General features: G+C 36.6%; 1 protein-coding gene across 4 annotated transcripts in view; it reads left to right on the forward strand.

The window, feature by feature from the left end:
* The first annotated feature begins 3,368 nt into the window (after positions 1 to 3,368).
* The window catches only part of LOC131427342 (cGMP-dependent protein kinase, isozyme 2 forms cD4/T1/T3A/T3B), a 554,292-nt gene continuing 542,547 nt past the window's right edge, over positions 3,369 to 15,113 (forward strand). The window contains exons 1-2 of one of the 4 annotated variants that reach the window (XM_058590437.1): positions 3,369 to 3,405; positions 11,520 to 11,874. The gene's annotated coding sequence lies outside the window, so the exon portion shown is untranslated. Of the gene's footprint in view, positions 3,406 to 3,428; positions 3,702 to 11,298; positions 11,875 to 15,113 lie in introns of those variants that run through there. The other 3 variants (XM_058590434.1, XM_058590436.1, XM_058590435.1) reach the window with 3 other exon arrangements.

Here is a 15,113-nt window from a genome sequence, read left to right on the forward strand (position 1 = left end):
GGTATGAACGAAAAAGTGAAGGTGACATTCAGTATCATAATAAGGTGCGTAAAACTTCAACCGAATGAATTGATCGGTATCGTATCGATTTTACGATCGTATTTCATTTGTATTCCTAATAAGTAATAACGCTAGCAAAATCAAAGGTAGCTAAGATTCGATCGAAAAATCAATACGTCGTTATTTAGAATATGGGTGAATAATATCTTGATTTCTTTCATATTGTTTTAATTATTCCTAAAAACCCTTGATTAAAAGCGAAATTCAATTCTCATGAAGTTTTGGCAGAAATTCAAATTCTGTATGCGGCTATTTTTAGGACCGCCCATTAGTGAAAAAGCTACAAACGAAATCACGTGAAAAGAAACCTCTCATCAAAAATTGGATAAGTTTGGATTCTATCGCCAACGCGGGCAGATATATTTTGTGTCGTTTGCAAAGCTAGTTTCGCTTTCGACAAGAGCGATTACGTCACAGTTGCCAGTCATTTGCATTGGTGAAATAAGAACGGTGGAGAGCATCACACAAAATCAGCCGTTCTAATGGTTCTAAAAGTTTTCTAAAGAACTATTAGGATTTGTTGTTCGCAAATCGAAGGTAAATATCCTCAGTTTAGTGCAAATCTAGAATAGCTTGGTTAGATTTGTGCACTTTTCGCTGTGTAAAATTCACAGTAATCGAGATCGAGTGAAGCCTAAATGTGGAAAAGGGGAATGCTTGCATAATTCATACAATTGATCAACTAATTGGTATTCGGAAGTGTTAAGGAACATGTAAGTTGTTTTCGTATTCACGACATCCAGTTATATATATATATATATATATATATATATATATATATATATATATATATATATATATATATATATATATATATATATATATATATATATATATATATATATATATATATATATACATATATATATATATATATATATATATATATATATATATATATATATATATATATATATATATATATATATATATATATATATATATATATATATATTTGCTTCCGCTTTTGAGAAGATGGTAGTTTTGTGTAGGGAAAATTTTAAACCTTCTTGTATTGTGTAATGGGGAAAAAAGAACTTATATACTAACTTACTAACTAGAGCGAACAGAGAGCGAATTGATTCAATTGAAGATTGCATCGATTTTTGTCGGAATTTGCTTATAATATTATGTGACATTACATCTAATGGTTCTATATTTGTGAGTCTGTGTAACTCATTTGTACTAAACCAGGGAGGACGCTTCAAAATCATTGGAAGCGTTTTCTTCCTAGGGGAACAACAACTTGACCAAATTGGTACTGCATAAAGCATGGCTGGTCTGAAAATTTGTTCATAAATTAACAATTTGTTTTTTAGACAGAGCTTAGAATTTCTGTTTATAAGAGGATATAAACATTTAATATATTTATTACACTTTGCCTGGATTCCTTCAATGTGATCCTTGAAAGAAAGTTTTTTGTCATACGTTAAACCTAAGTTTTTAGCTTGATCAGACCATGTCAATTCCAAGTCATTCAATTTGAGAATGTGATTATTGTTTGGTTTAAGGAAAGAAGCTCTTGGCTTATGAGCAAAGATAATTAATTACGTTTTTGCTGCATTTGGTTTAATTTTCCATTTTTACAGATAATCACTGAAAATATTTAAACTTCTTTGTAGGCGACTGCAGATCACTCTTAGATTTCTACCTGTGGCTAACAGACTTGTGTCGTCACAGAATAGCGATTTCTGACAACCAACGGGTAGATTTGGAAGATCAGAAGTGAAAATATTATACAAGATTGGAGTTACGCTCGAACCCTGAGGAACACCTGCTCGTGCGGGTAGCAATTCAGATTTACAATTCTGATAGCTAACCTGAAGAGTACGATCAGTTAAATAATTTTGAATCATTTTGATCAAATAAATAGGAAACTGGAAATAAGACATTTTTGCTATTAAACCTTTGTGTCAAACACTGTCGAATGCTTTTTCTATGTGTAGAAGAGCAACTCCAGTGGATAATCCAGAAGATTTATTTGCTTTTATCATGTTCATTACTCTTACAAGTTGATGAGTAGTCAACAAGATATTTTTCCAAAAAGTTTACTGATAGAAGAAAGTAAGCTAATTGGAATGAGCAGTTGAAGATTGTCATCGATGATAGATTTTATTTAGTTTGAGCTTTGGAAACTGAAAGATTTCTAGCTTCGATAATGTAACGGTTCAAATTATCAATTGCATGATAAAGCGAATTGAATTAATTTTGTCTTCGACTCGTCATTGCATAGAATTTTATATTTTACCTCATATCATTGTTAACCTCTAAACAGACGTAGAGCTCATACTTTTACTTGAGCTTAACCACTTCATAAATCGACAACTATCGTTTGGACCGAAACATGTGGTTGTCCTAAGTATATTGACGAATCATGCATTACGCATCAAAGAATATGTTTTAAATGCAACTCTGACCAAAATTGCATTCTACTCAACTGAAAGAAACCAGTTTTCGTATGTTCGAGCCACGACCTGGAAGGATTCGTAGTGTCAGTAGAATCGTAGCACAAGCCATGCAATGGTTCTGTACACTCTGCATCGGCTGCAAAGTTTGTTAAAACAGAAGGTCAAATTCCACTACAGGAATGTAATATTAAGGCTTTTCTTTGCTCAACTGAAATAAGATTTAGCTATTGTCGCTGCAGTTGAGGTCTGAAAAACGCAACCAGCGAAAATCGTTTTTATCACGTTCATTGACCAATCCATAATGTCGCTAATAGTGCGCATACTAGTGCATCACTACACGAATAAAGCGCGGTACTTGCGACATCATATATTTCACGTTGAACGTGAATATTATAATTGTCGCTGAAAGTATTTTTCAATTTTTCAACTTCTACGCGAATATTTCGAACTACAAAATGTTTCCCTAGCCTAGCTGCTTAAAACGATCAGCCCTAAAAAGTGAACATCTCTGCTTGCTTTGATTGCGCACTACCTCTCTGACTATTATATCTTTTTGTTTGATAATACCAATTCAAACCCGATAGTTGTAGTGTGTGTGTGTACCATGCGGCACTGTTCGCGACCACGCTGCGCTTACGCTTCATACAGGTTACGACTTATCTCCGCGCGATGATTCTCTCTTGCTCTTTATCGCTACAGCTTGTCAGCGACACTACGACTACTTACCGCGGGGTCTGGTATTAGGCTATGATACTCCACCAAAACGCAACGCAATACAGCATATCTCGCGACGTTCGCACACGATGAAAACAGCGGGAGAGCGTGGTTTTGTGATGTCTTTTCCCCCCCAGCGGTGGTGGTGCACCACGTTAGTGTTCGTCGTGTCGTAGCAGGGCTTAAGCTGACTTTCGTGTATCTCTGCGAGTCCTCCGTCATTGTCAGTGCCTTTAGTTGGAAATTTTTTAAACCAAAGAGGGACATTTTTTCCCTCTCGTTGGATAGCACTATTTTCCTAACATTTTACGCGTTCCACGAGCCACCACTATTAGGTTTTTCGACGTCTCTCAGTACGCTGCGTGCTGTCCACCCTACAAGCTACAAGAGCCAAGAGTTGATAAATAGACTGGAAAAACGTGAAAATCGTTCAATTAGGTGCGGAAAATCGTCGCGTTTAGTGTCGCAAAGTGTTATTTTTTTTTTGGTTTTCTGAAGCAAAACCTGATTGCAGTTCAGGTACAGTAAGGGGCAGAAAGAAATTTCCATATTCCGTTGAACCCGTCGCCGTTGCAATTGTTGTCGCGTTCGGAACTAGTGTCGAAAGTGTGTCATTTGGCGCAGCATCTTCCGAGCATCGTCGCTGCCGTTTCGCTACCGTGCCACCACCATCTGAGCTAGCTGGGTCACACAGCGGTCGGTCGTTCGGTCGGATAAGAACTTTTCCACTTTGTGTTGAGTGTCGTTTGTTTGCGCCTATACAAGCTGTTGAATTAAAGTGCGAGGAACTACGCACACCACTGTCACGGAACCAAATAGCATAAACAGCAGTGGCGGTGGTGATTGCTGTGATATTGACTCGATCGGTAGTGTGACGTGATTTTGAAAGCTCTAGTCTGGCGGCACTAAATCAAGAATCAAGATCCATCAAAACAAAGCAGTGCGCGAGTCGCGAGTTGTTCGCTTCTGTTACTCCTACGAATGCTATAAGGTGCTTCGGAAATGTTTCATTCAGTGGTTCCCGTGCCGGTGGCTTAGTGTGCGATCAGTGCTCGAGTGTGCGATCAGTGAAGCGGACCAAGATTGACACTGTTTGATTGATGCGAGAGGATGGGGTTCGCGGGTTGATCGCACGGGTGCCAAATGTGGGAGAAACTATTTTCGGAAATTGTTCGGAATATTTATTTTTTTTTTGGTTTTTTGTGATTTAAGGTTTGAGTTCAGAGAAAAAGGAAAAGTTGACGCTGCAAACACCAGGATATAGAAGCTTATTTGTTGGATTGAAATCGGTGGAACAATAATACATTTTCAAGAAAAAAAATTACTTTTTGTAATACTCACTATTTTTGAATGGTTAAAAAACAACTACCAAAGAAAATTCTATAGAACATCATTTTTCTTGAATCACCTGTCTCTTATGCATTTTAGTAAATGTGCATCGGAGCAGTGAGGGCGGTTTTGTGGCATGTAGTTGCAACCTTAGCCATGGCCGATGAAAACATGATTGTGGATCACCTCGGCGAATTTCAAACTGTTAATTCTAACAATGCTTTATTTCTTGGTACTGCCGTCATTTTGGTCTATGTGTAGAGTATAAATAATTTATGCAAAGAACAAATTTTTTTTTAATTTTGCATATTTAAATGTGTTTTGTTTCAAGTTTAATTTTTTATCATATAGTGGAACCAGATATTCAAAATTTTGTGTAAAATAATTGTTATTATTCTTAAGTTTACGTTTCGTCTTCGACTCATCAGTGCGTCAGCAGATTATGCTGACGCAAACCCCCGGATCAACATAATCCGCTGAGCAGACGTAAAGTTAATGCTATTTGCAAGACACTTTTTTATTACACAAAGGAGTGTAACGTCTAAACTGACGTCTCGAACGAAACAAATTTCGGCTTACTGGCCGTACAGATTGTGGTAATTTGAAGGGGAAAAAGCTTGTTTTTACCCCCAAATTTATGCTAGGTGCACATAACCATTTTCTTAAGTTTACGTTTCGTCTTCGACTTGTTATTAACTAAAATAAAAATAGGCAGTTGAGTAATGTCACAGACATAACTGGGGGACGTGAATACGTATAAAAATGATAATCGTTCGTATTAGTTGATTGTGTGAATTTCGCAACTTTGTAACGGTGCATTTATACTAAAGATTGACTTATTGACAACTGATATTTTTAAATTAATAATCATATTTCCGATGGCATGTTAGTAAAAATTATGTTGATACATTAGTTACAACAACATATATTCACGCTTAAAAACTTATTACTCTCTCAGAGGGTGAATTTTGATAGAGTACCTCATAGTAAAGTAAGTCGTATTCACAACAAATGTGCCGTCCAAACATCAGTAATAATACAGTATTGTTAAAGTTGTTTTATTTTTTAAGATTTCTATAGTAGGAAAACTTGGTATAGTTCTTTAGAAATATATAATTAGTTCTAAAATAGTTCGGTTATTAGTTGCAATTTAGTTCAAGAACTTGATTCTGAACATGAATTCTAAAACTGAATTCAGTTCCAGCATGCAGGCTCTGAATTCTTGAACTAAATATTGAAATTTTTTTACAGAAAATTATGTTGTTGGGTTAAGTACAACAAAAGATTTTTACGATTGAGTTCTACCCATTCATGTACAGGGTGAATTTTAAAAATTTGCTTCAACATTTTTTCGTCGTGAATACGACTTACTTTACTATAGGGTGCCTTTTCAAAATTAGCCATATGGAAGAATGGGCAGAACTTAATCGTGAATATCTCGACTTGTATTGATGGTAGCAACATAATTCTTTCACCATTTCATCAAAAATATGATCAGGAATTTAGAATAATATTTTGAACAGTGTGAGATAACCACAAACAACTCAAAAATTAGGTTTTCTCAGCATTTCAAAATAATGCGGAAAACTTTACTTTCGCTTGGGTTTTTCGCGCAAGGACGACGATTTTGAGGTAGTCAGGCACATATCTTCAACTGAATGCGTATAAAAGGGGAACCGTGGTGAAAATCGATCATTTCTTTTCGTGCGTTCGATGGAAGCAGACGTCGTGGGAGTTAAACCTTCAACCAGCAGCGACGGAAAGGGCACCTTCTGCGTGGTTAAAACCTCAAACGCTCAGGTAGCAACTTTCATTCGCTTGCTGGCCATCAAGGCGAGAAGACTGTCATCGCGGGAGTTAAACCAGCAGCGACAGAGAGAGCACCTTCTGCGTGGTTAAAACCTCAAACGCTCAGGTCGCAACTCTCATTCGCTTGCTGGCCATCAAGGCGAGCAGACTGCCATCGCGAGATTTAAACCATCACCCAGCAGCGACGGAGAGAGCGCCTTCTGCGTGGTTAAAACCTCAAACGCTCAGGTAGCAACTTTCATTCGCTTGCTGGCCTTCAAGGCGAGAAGACTGCCATCGCGAGATTTAAACCATCAACCAGCAGCGACGGAAAAAGCGCCTTCTGCGTGGTTACAACCTCAAACGCTCAGGTAGCAACTTTCATTCGCTTGCTGGCCTTCAAGGCGAGAAGATTGCCATCGCGAGAGTTAAACCATCAACCAGCAGCGACGGAGAGAGCGCTTTCTGCGTGGTTAAAACCTCAAACGCTCAGGTAGCAACTTTCATTCGCTTGCTGGCCTTCAAGGCGAGAAGACTGCCATCGCGAGAGTTAAACCATCAACCAGCAGCGACGGAGAGAGCACCTTCTGCGTGGTTAAAACCTCAAACGCTCAGGTAGAAACTTTCATTCGCTTGCTGGCCTTCAAGGCGAGAAGATTGCCATCGCGAGAGTTAAACCATCAACCAGCAGCGACGGAGAGAGCGCCTTCTGCGTGATTAAAACCTCAAACGCTCAGGTCGCAACTCTCATTCGCTTGCTGGCCATCAAGGCGAGAAGACTGCCATCGCGGGAGTTAAACCAGCAGCGACGGAGAGAGCACCTGCCATCATTTGGTTTTCGGTAGTCGTAACGAGAAGTTCAATTTTCAGATTTTAGTTCCGCAATATAGGTTTAGAATTCAGAGCCTGCGTGCTGAAACTGGATTCTGGAACTGTATTCCGGAACTAATTTGAGTTTCGAAATTGCAATTCTAGAATTGCAACTGGATTCTGAGTCTGTTATTGGTTCTAAATTTAGTTCTTGAACTCAGGATCCAGTTCTTTTTTCCAGAATCCATCTATTCGGTTCTTTTTAGAACCATAATAATACTCCTAAAGAATTATGCGGAAATTTACTTTACTGTACTCTATAAAACCCATTCTGGTAGTCATGGCGAAAAATCGTTTAGAGCTTAGTTCTGGAATATGGGTTTAGAATTCAGAGTCTGCGTGCTGAACTAACTCAAATCGTCACTCTTCATCACGAACGCTTTCATAAAAATTTCTTTTCAGAGCCACCATTTTTTTTATTATAAAGAACTGTACTGCTTATTTCATAATATTTAATTGCGTTTCAGAATGTTTAATGTAACTAATCTGTAATTTAGTCTAGGCGCATCGTTTAAATTTCTAGTAATGAAAGAGGGGAAAGTTGCACAATTCAAACAATCGATGAACTACCAATTCGAATTCGGAAGCATAAATAAAGCGTGTCATATTCGTATTCACGACATCCAGTTATGTCTCTGACATTACACACCCGTACTTTTTTGATGGTCAACAACATTTATATCGGCTATATTGGTCCTCGCTTTTCGGTTCCAAAAATAACAAAAATGGTGGTCAATACTCCGAAGTGTAACTCACTTCATTTAATCAGAGATTACTCGATCGATTTTCACACAATTAGTTTCTAATGAATGGCCTTATAGTCCGATAGGTTGCTACTGAGGTTTGTCCGAATCTAACTTCCGGTTTTGGAATACCGAATCTTCAAACCAGGTCTAGAAACTATTAAAACTCACATCGAATACTAAAAGATAGTTGAATCGATTTCCCCAGTTTTAGATTCAGAAGAAAGACCTTATAGATCAAGTCTTGGCATTACACATTACACATTGATGGTTTGTTTGTTTGAAGGGTGCGTCTTACTCATAACAGACCTTCAGAGAGAAACACAAATCTTTCCCACTTGATTCAGGTTGGCAACCCACTCCATCATCCAGTCATTCACTTGTAAGATACCCTGTGAACTCCCTGCCCTTCCCGTTGTTGATATAATTGATCAAAATACAATACATGTGATTATATAATATAAAATAATATAATATAATATAATATATCATAATATAATATAATATAATATAATATAATATAATATAATATAATATAATATAATATAATATAATATAATATAATGATATAATGCAATGCAGTATAATACCATACAACATAATATAATATAAAACAATAACATATGAAGAAATATGCTAAGATACAGTATATAACAGTTGATGTCGCAGTGTAAGTTATGCTCTCTTTTCATCGCAATATTTTTTAATAATAATAATAATAATAATAAAAATAGTAATATTGTTATTATTAATAACAATAATAATAATAATAACAATATATAATACAGTGTAATATAATTCAATTCAATATATATTACAAATAATGCAACAAACAACAGAACCACATGTTGCAATATACTATGATAAATATTGCACTTTAGGATGGGCTTCAACCTACAAGCCATTTTGCACCCTCTCATTCTGCCACTAACGCAGAAGGCGATAGCACCCAGTCGACGCCGTTCTATTGACCAAATGTCTTCATAGACGCTGTGATAGGAACTGGTGAGGACTTAGTTATCTCACCATTTGACGACCATTCCCTTTGTTTATTTTCTCTTTTGTTAATATCTCATCAATTCACGTGTACTTACGAAATATTCGTGTAGAATGGAAGACAAAATTATCCTCTTTTTCTAATAGTACCAAATATGTACTGAACGTTTGTATAATAACGCAGATATATTCGAAATGGATGGGTAATGTCAGAGACATAACTGGAGGATGTGAATGCTAACAAAACAAACATGCTTCATTCATACCTCCGAAAATCAATAATCGTTCATTATAGTTGATTGATTTTGTGAATTGTACAACTTTTACTGCTAGAATTTTAACAGAGCATTTTTACGTATCTCGTATTGAAGTATGACTGGAACTGAATTCGGAACATGGGACTAGCTTCGAATTCAGTTGCAAAATTCAGGTTTGGAATCCAGATCAAAAATTCAGTTCATGTAATTAGTTTTAAAATTGTGGAACAGAACTCTTTTTCACAATTCAGAATTCAAATTTAATTCTAGAACTGAATACCGAACCTGACTGTAAGCACTGAATCCAGTTCCAAAATTATGTTCCAGAACTCAAGTTACTAAGTTCAATTCCAGCATGCTTAATCTGAATTAGGGGTATGAGCTCAGAAACCGGGAATCAGGAGTTAAATTTAGTTTCTGAAGTTGGTTTCGAAATTCTGGTTCAGATCTAATAATATGTTCCGGAATTCTGAATTTTTGTTCCAGAATTATCGAAACCTGAAATTAAGTCCAGATTTTAATCTAAAATTAAGTTCCCGAATCCAGACCCTATGTACCTGACTACCTCAAAACTGTCGTCCGGGTGCGAAAAATGGCAAGCTAGTGTGATGGATTTTCCTCATTGTTTCCAAAAGTTTAAGAAAATTTTGTTTTTCAGTCATTTATGGTTATCTCACGCTATTGAAAATTTAATCACAAATTCCTGATCATATTTCCGATAGCTTGTAGAAAACATTATATTGTTGATTAAGGTACATCAAGAGATATTCGGGATAAAGTTCTGCCCATTCTTGTACAGGGTAAACCTGATTTCAGGTATACTTTATCACTACGAAGAAAATAATCTCTCAAATGAAATCTAAATTAAAGCTAATAATATATAAGACGTATTGCTTGCATTAAAATTAGAGAGGTTATTAGATAGAATTATTAATCTTTTTTTTTTGCTGACTAGACTCCAAACATTCGTGCAAGACTCTGAAACAACGTTTCAATTGCGTAAAATTGTTCACATAAAAGATGAAGCTTTTGACATAGTAACATCGTGTATTGATTAAAATTTGCACGTTAGTATCATGCGCGAAGCATTTAAACTATTACTACATGTAAAACACATGAAAATACCACCTAACTCATATACTGAGAATGAAACCAAAAGATTTTTGGTAAAAATCATGCCACAATTATTTCATATGTTCATAAAAACCATAAGCATTGTCGTTTACCGTCAGATTCTGTATGAATTTCAAATGAATGTTACTTTATTTTCCATACAGATTTCACTTGAATCACATTTAACAGGATCAGGTGTTTTTACAAACGTTCGTGCAGTACTAAAAAATTAAGTATAAGGATCGATAAAAATAGAAAAACACATCAAATTCGAAGGAAAAACATATCGCTTTGTTTTGGGATTGAAATGAAAAAGCATGTTAAATTAAAGGGCTATTAACATATCAATCGATTGTATCTATTTTTATCCGTGTAAACGATATTCCAATAGGACGTTAACGTTTCTACAATGAATTTGAATGCAAAATTGATATAAACTGTGAAAAAGGGTGATGATTATGTATGTCATTGTCACCTGTCATAACAATGATTGGTACTATTGTTGAAGCAAAGGTTATCCTTTGCTGTGAGTAAATTTCATCAATCAAGTATGGAGGTGGTGGCATTGCATTATTTTCCCTATAAATTCCCTATCAATTTGACGACAAACGCATTTGAATACTAAATTTGCATGCACTACTGCTTCGTTCGTCCTTGCGATGCAAGGTAAAATGTGTCAATTGTCTGTCATATGCAAAAATTGCATTGAATGCACTTGAAACGTGCAAAGATTGTTGATTTCTGATAGACGCATCCGAAACAAAAAACGCAACACATCTATAGAACCCCATTCTCCCTCTGCATGGTTAATTCGCACCGTCATACGCACACCACGACCGATGGATCGATCGATCGGCGCTGAAGATGTTAAGCCGCGGTTTGTATTGCCACCGAAAACACAACCACAACGCATTGTACTATTCCAATACCGAACCAAATGATAAGCAGCTCAGTTACGGTTGTTTTTGTGGTGTTGTATTTCTGTTTCTTTCGTGTGTTTTGATCGTCGCCGTCCGTCAGTTCAGTTCCATATTGTGTGCCAGCTGGGAACACGCGATTTAGTGTAAATACCGGACACCATACCAATCGTGGTGATTGTCTATTGTTTATACGACCAAATTAGAGCACCAGTCGAGCGGATCGTCGCGTGATAACGGCGTTGATTGTGGCTTCGCAGCTACGGTGTTTGTGTGCGATCAAACGAATAAGCGGCTCTTTTTTCTGTTTCGTCCATTTCCTAGCCATAATAGCAGCGTGAATAGATCAACATATCATTTGACTACTCTACAAGTGTAGGTGTTTTGTTTACATTTAAAGGCCAATTTCACGCTGTTTGGATATCAAAAAGCCGAAAATAGTGTTGCCATTGTGTGTCGTCTCTCGTGAACTTGAATTGATGGAACTGAATAAGTAAATAAAACCTTGATCGCAGTAAACGTAAAAAAAGTGTGATTTTCGGAGCCTCATCGTTTTCATCGTCAGCAGTGTGTTGTTTTTGGAAGCTCTTCGTGCGTCTGTGTGCAGTGTGCCATTTTATTTCGCAAGAAAGCTGCATTTTTGAGGAGATACGTAATAGTCGGCGCTCTTCTCGCGAAGGTAAGCCGATTTGTCCTTTTTTAGCCTTTCATTTGCGAACTGCAGTTACGTTGCATTACCGGTTGTGTTCAGCCAACGAAGCTGGTTTGAATAAATGAACATAATTCACTGTGTTTTTTCTTCCGACGCTGACGGTTAATTTCTTATATTGTGCAATACTTTGTGGTTTTTTTTACTAAGGTTGTGGCTGTGATAAGCAGCCACAACCTTAGTAAAAAACGCCTACAATGATATCGGGCTCATTACTGGAACATACTAGGAATTAGGGTTACTACCTCGGATGCCTCCCTTGGCCGGCAGAAATTTGATTAGGGGTCGATTTCGAAGCTTGCTCTCCAGCTTTTCAAATCATACATAAATTCTGCTGTGTACTAGTTTTACCTAACATCGTTTGGAGTGTATAACTAACCATGGATTTAATTACTGGAACCTCGACGATGCGTGGGATATGCGCATAGTTTTGTTCGAAGTGATCTGGTTCTTAGGTTAAAAACAATGTTTCAGTCAATGAGTGCTTTTTAGTGAACTTATGGCTCTCGAATGGTGGGACCTAATTTCCCATGTGAACGAAGACTGATCAGAATTAAACTTTGACTTGAGGCAAGTTATGAGTTATAAGCAAAATACAGGGTTGTTACGGTCGCGCGGATTTCGCGATTTTCGCGGATTTAGCGCGGTTTCTCCTAAGATTTTGATGCTACGGCGCCGATTTCGCGCGAATTTCAAAAAACATCATTTCACATTTATGAATCATTTGTTCGAATAAAAAAATTCTTTACAAATTTTTAAAGCTTGTGAGTTTTATGAAACCCTAAAAAATAAAGAAGGACAAACGTTTCAGCAATTGGTCGAGCTGGTCGAATTGGTGAATTGTCACCTTGCTAAAACTAAAATTTACTAGAAGGCGGTTCTAGCAAATGTTTTCTTCAGTGAACAAAATTTCGATTTTATGCTTTTCGATTTCGAGTGATACAAGTTGCTATTTCAACAGAGCTGTTACCAGGAATTATAAAAACTTTTCGATATATGTGATTGCGTTTTACCATTTCAATGCGGAAATCGAAAGAAGACTTTCGTACTCAATGATATTGATGTCTGATGGAAGATATAGTCTCAATGAAAATACGTTCAATAATGCAAAGAATGGATAAATGGAATGCGATTCTTCAATAATATGGTAACAAATTTTGTGTATGATAAAAATAGCATTCTTGAAGCAAAATTTGCACGACATGCTTACGAGGCGAACCTTTTTTAATTGTTCTTTGCGTTCTGGAATTTTTCCTAAAATATGGAAGAAATCCTATGTGAACAACGGTATAGTATGCAACTACAGTGGAATTGCTGCTTTGTGCGCTGTATCGAAGCTGTTTGAAATTATAGTTCTGGATTTTATAACACATAGTTGCTCTGACTACATATCTGAGACTCAGCTTGGATCCATGCCAAAGCTTTCAACTTCCTCTGCTGCGTTCGACGAAATCAATCATCACATAACGATCTCCAAGTTAAGTAGACTGGGATTAAACGGATCATTTTTTAATTGGGTTCGATCATATCCAACTGGTAATGAAATGATAGTGAAAATAGAAGCCTGTACAACCTCACCATGTGCCGTTACATCTGGAGTACCTCAAGGAAGTCACCTTGGACCGTTCATAATTTTATTCTATCTCAACTATCTGAATTTTTCGATCAAGTGCATGAAACTATCGTTCGCCAATGACTTTCATATTTCACATTTTAAAATGGTTTTAAATGCTACTAAACCCAAGTAGCAACTGAAACTTGTCGAAATTTCAAGAGGTTCTACAATTGTTTTAGTATTGTTTTTTTTTTATGTTAAATAAGTTCCGAAAGATTTTCAAATATATTAAAATCAGTTGTGCAACTTATCACTGTTAAGTTTTACAATACTACCTAATCACTATAATCACTATAGAACAATTTAAGGTACATCTGAAACAATTGTGCAGCAATTCACTAACTTGCCCACGTTGCACTAGCAGCTATAGAAGCTCTGCAAAAATTTTCACATCGTCATGTAAAAACGAAGTAACTAAAACAATTGTTCAACTTATCAAAAATTTTCTAAATAACTGTCATAATTGTATCCGACTCAATATATGCCGAAATGGCTGTTTATCTCTTGTGAAGAAAAAAAAATAGTGAAATTATGCTCTCCGCACGGCAAAAAATGGTAAGCCGAATTGAAAACCTCGCAGTAAAAACAATTTTGCAGCCGAGTCCGCATAGTCTTGGTTGCATCATGAAATATTAGGTCAGTGTGTGCCGATTACTTCATTTTTAGAAACACAATTCGAAACTTGCAAATAAGTTGTACCAGATTTATCTGCTTGAAATGAACGCCAAACATGCCGACATGAGAATATTATCACAAAAGTTCCAGAAATACAGCATTACATGTGTTCCGTGTACGACGTCACTAACGCATCAAATCATCATACGATCTCCGCCAAGAACAGCATCAACGGACAACAGAATACTTAATTACGAAAACATTCATTATAAAAAATTATTGTTAAATGATATGTAATATTATTCACAGCATGACACACCGCACACTCGTCAGATTCACTCCAATATGAAGTTCAGTGTGAAATTCAGTAACACACTTATACATACAAACTGACAGTACACTTCTTATACATAAAAAACAAATCAAACAATAATCGAAAAGATTCAGGTTTTTTTTTACTAGCCTTCAGCTGGTTTTTTCCTGACAATAAATTAATTGTATACCACAGCTCAAAGAGTGCGAACGTCTTTCTATCATTCAGCGCGCATTATGAAGAAAGTACCCTGTATCGATTTTAGATTGCTCTTTGCTTGATGGTGATTGTTTTCGGCTAAATTATTGCTACGTTTCTGATTTCCATTGTCATCGATTGTCACTGTTGGCCAGCCGCTAGGGATCCTAATTGGAACACGGACAACGCTATTGCGAGCGTACATGGTCCTTCGAACCGGATCTTCGAATCAATAATTGCGGAAAGAACTTCGTATCAATCTTTCAGCGTTATAGCGAATTCTAATCTGACGGCATTGGAGATAGAAGGTAACAAGTTTAGCATCGTGCATTCACTGTTTCGACCATCGCGGGATTTCGGGTTTGGTCAACGAGAACAACTTTAGCGTCCCGAGTGTTAGCTGGGTAAGCGTTCGCAACAAAGAGTAAGCGCATTTTGTTTCATTTCTAATCAATGAGAAATAAACAG

Source organism: Malaya genurostris, chromosome 2, assembly GCF_030247185.1.
Source record: "Malaya genurostris strain Urasoe2022 chromosome 2, Malgen_1.1, whole genome shotgun sequence".
Lineage (NCBI taxonomy): Eukaryota > Metazoa > Arthropoda > Insecta > Diptera > Culicidae > Malaya > Malaya genurostris.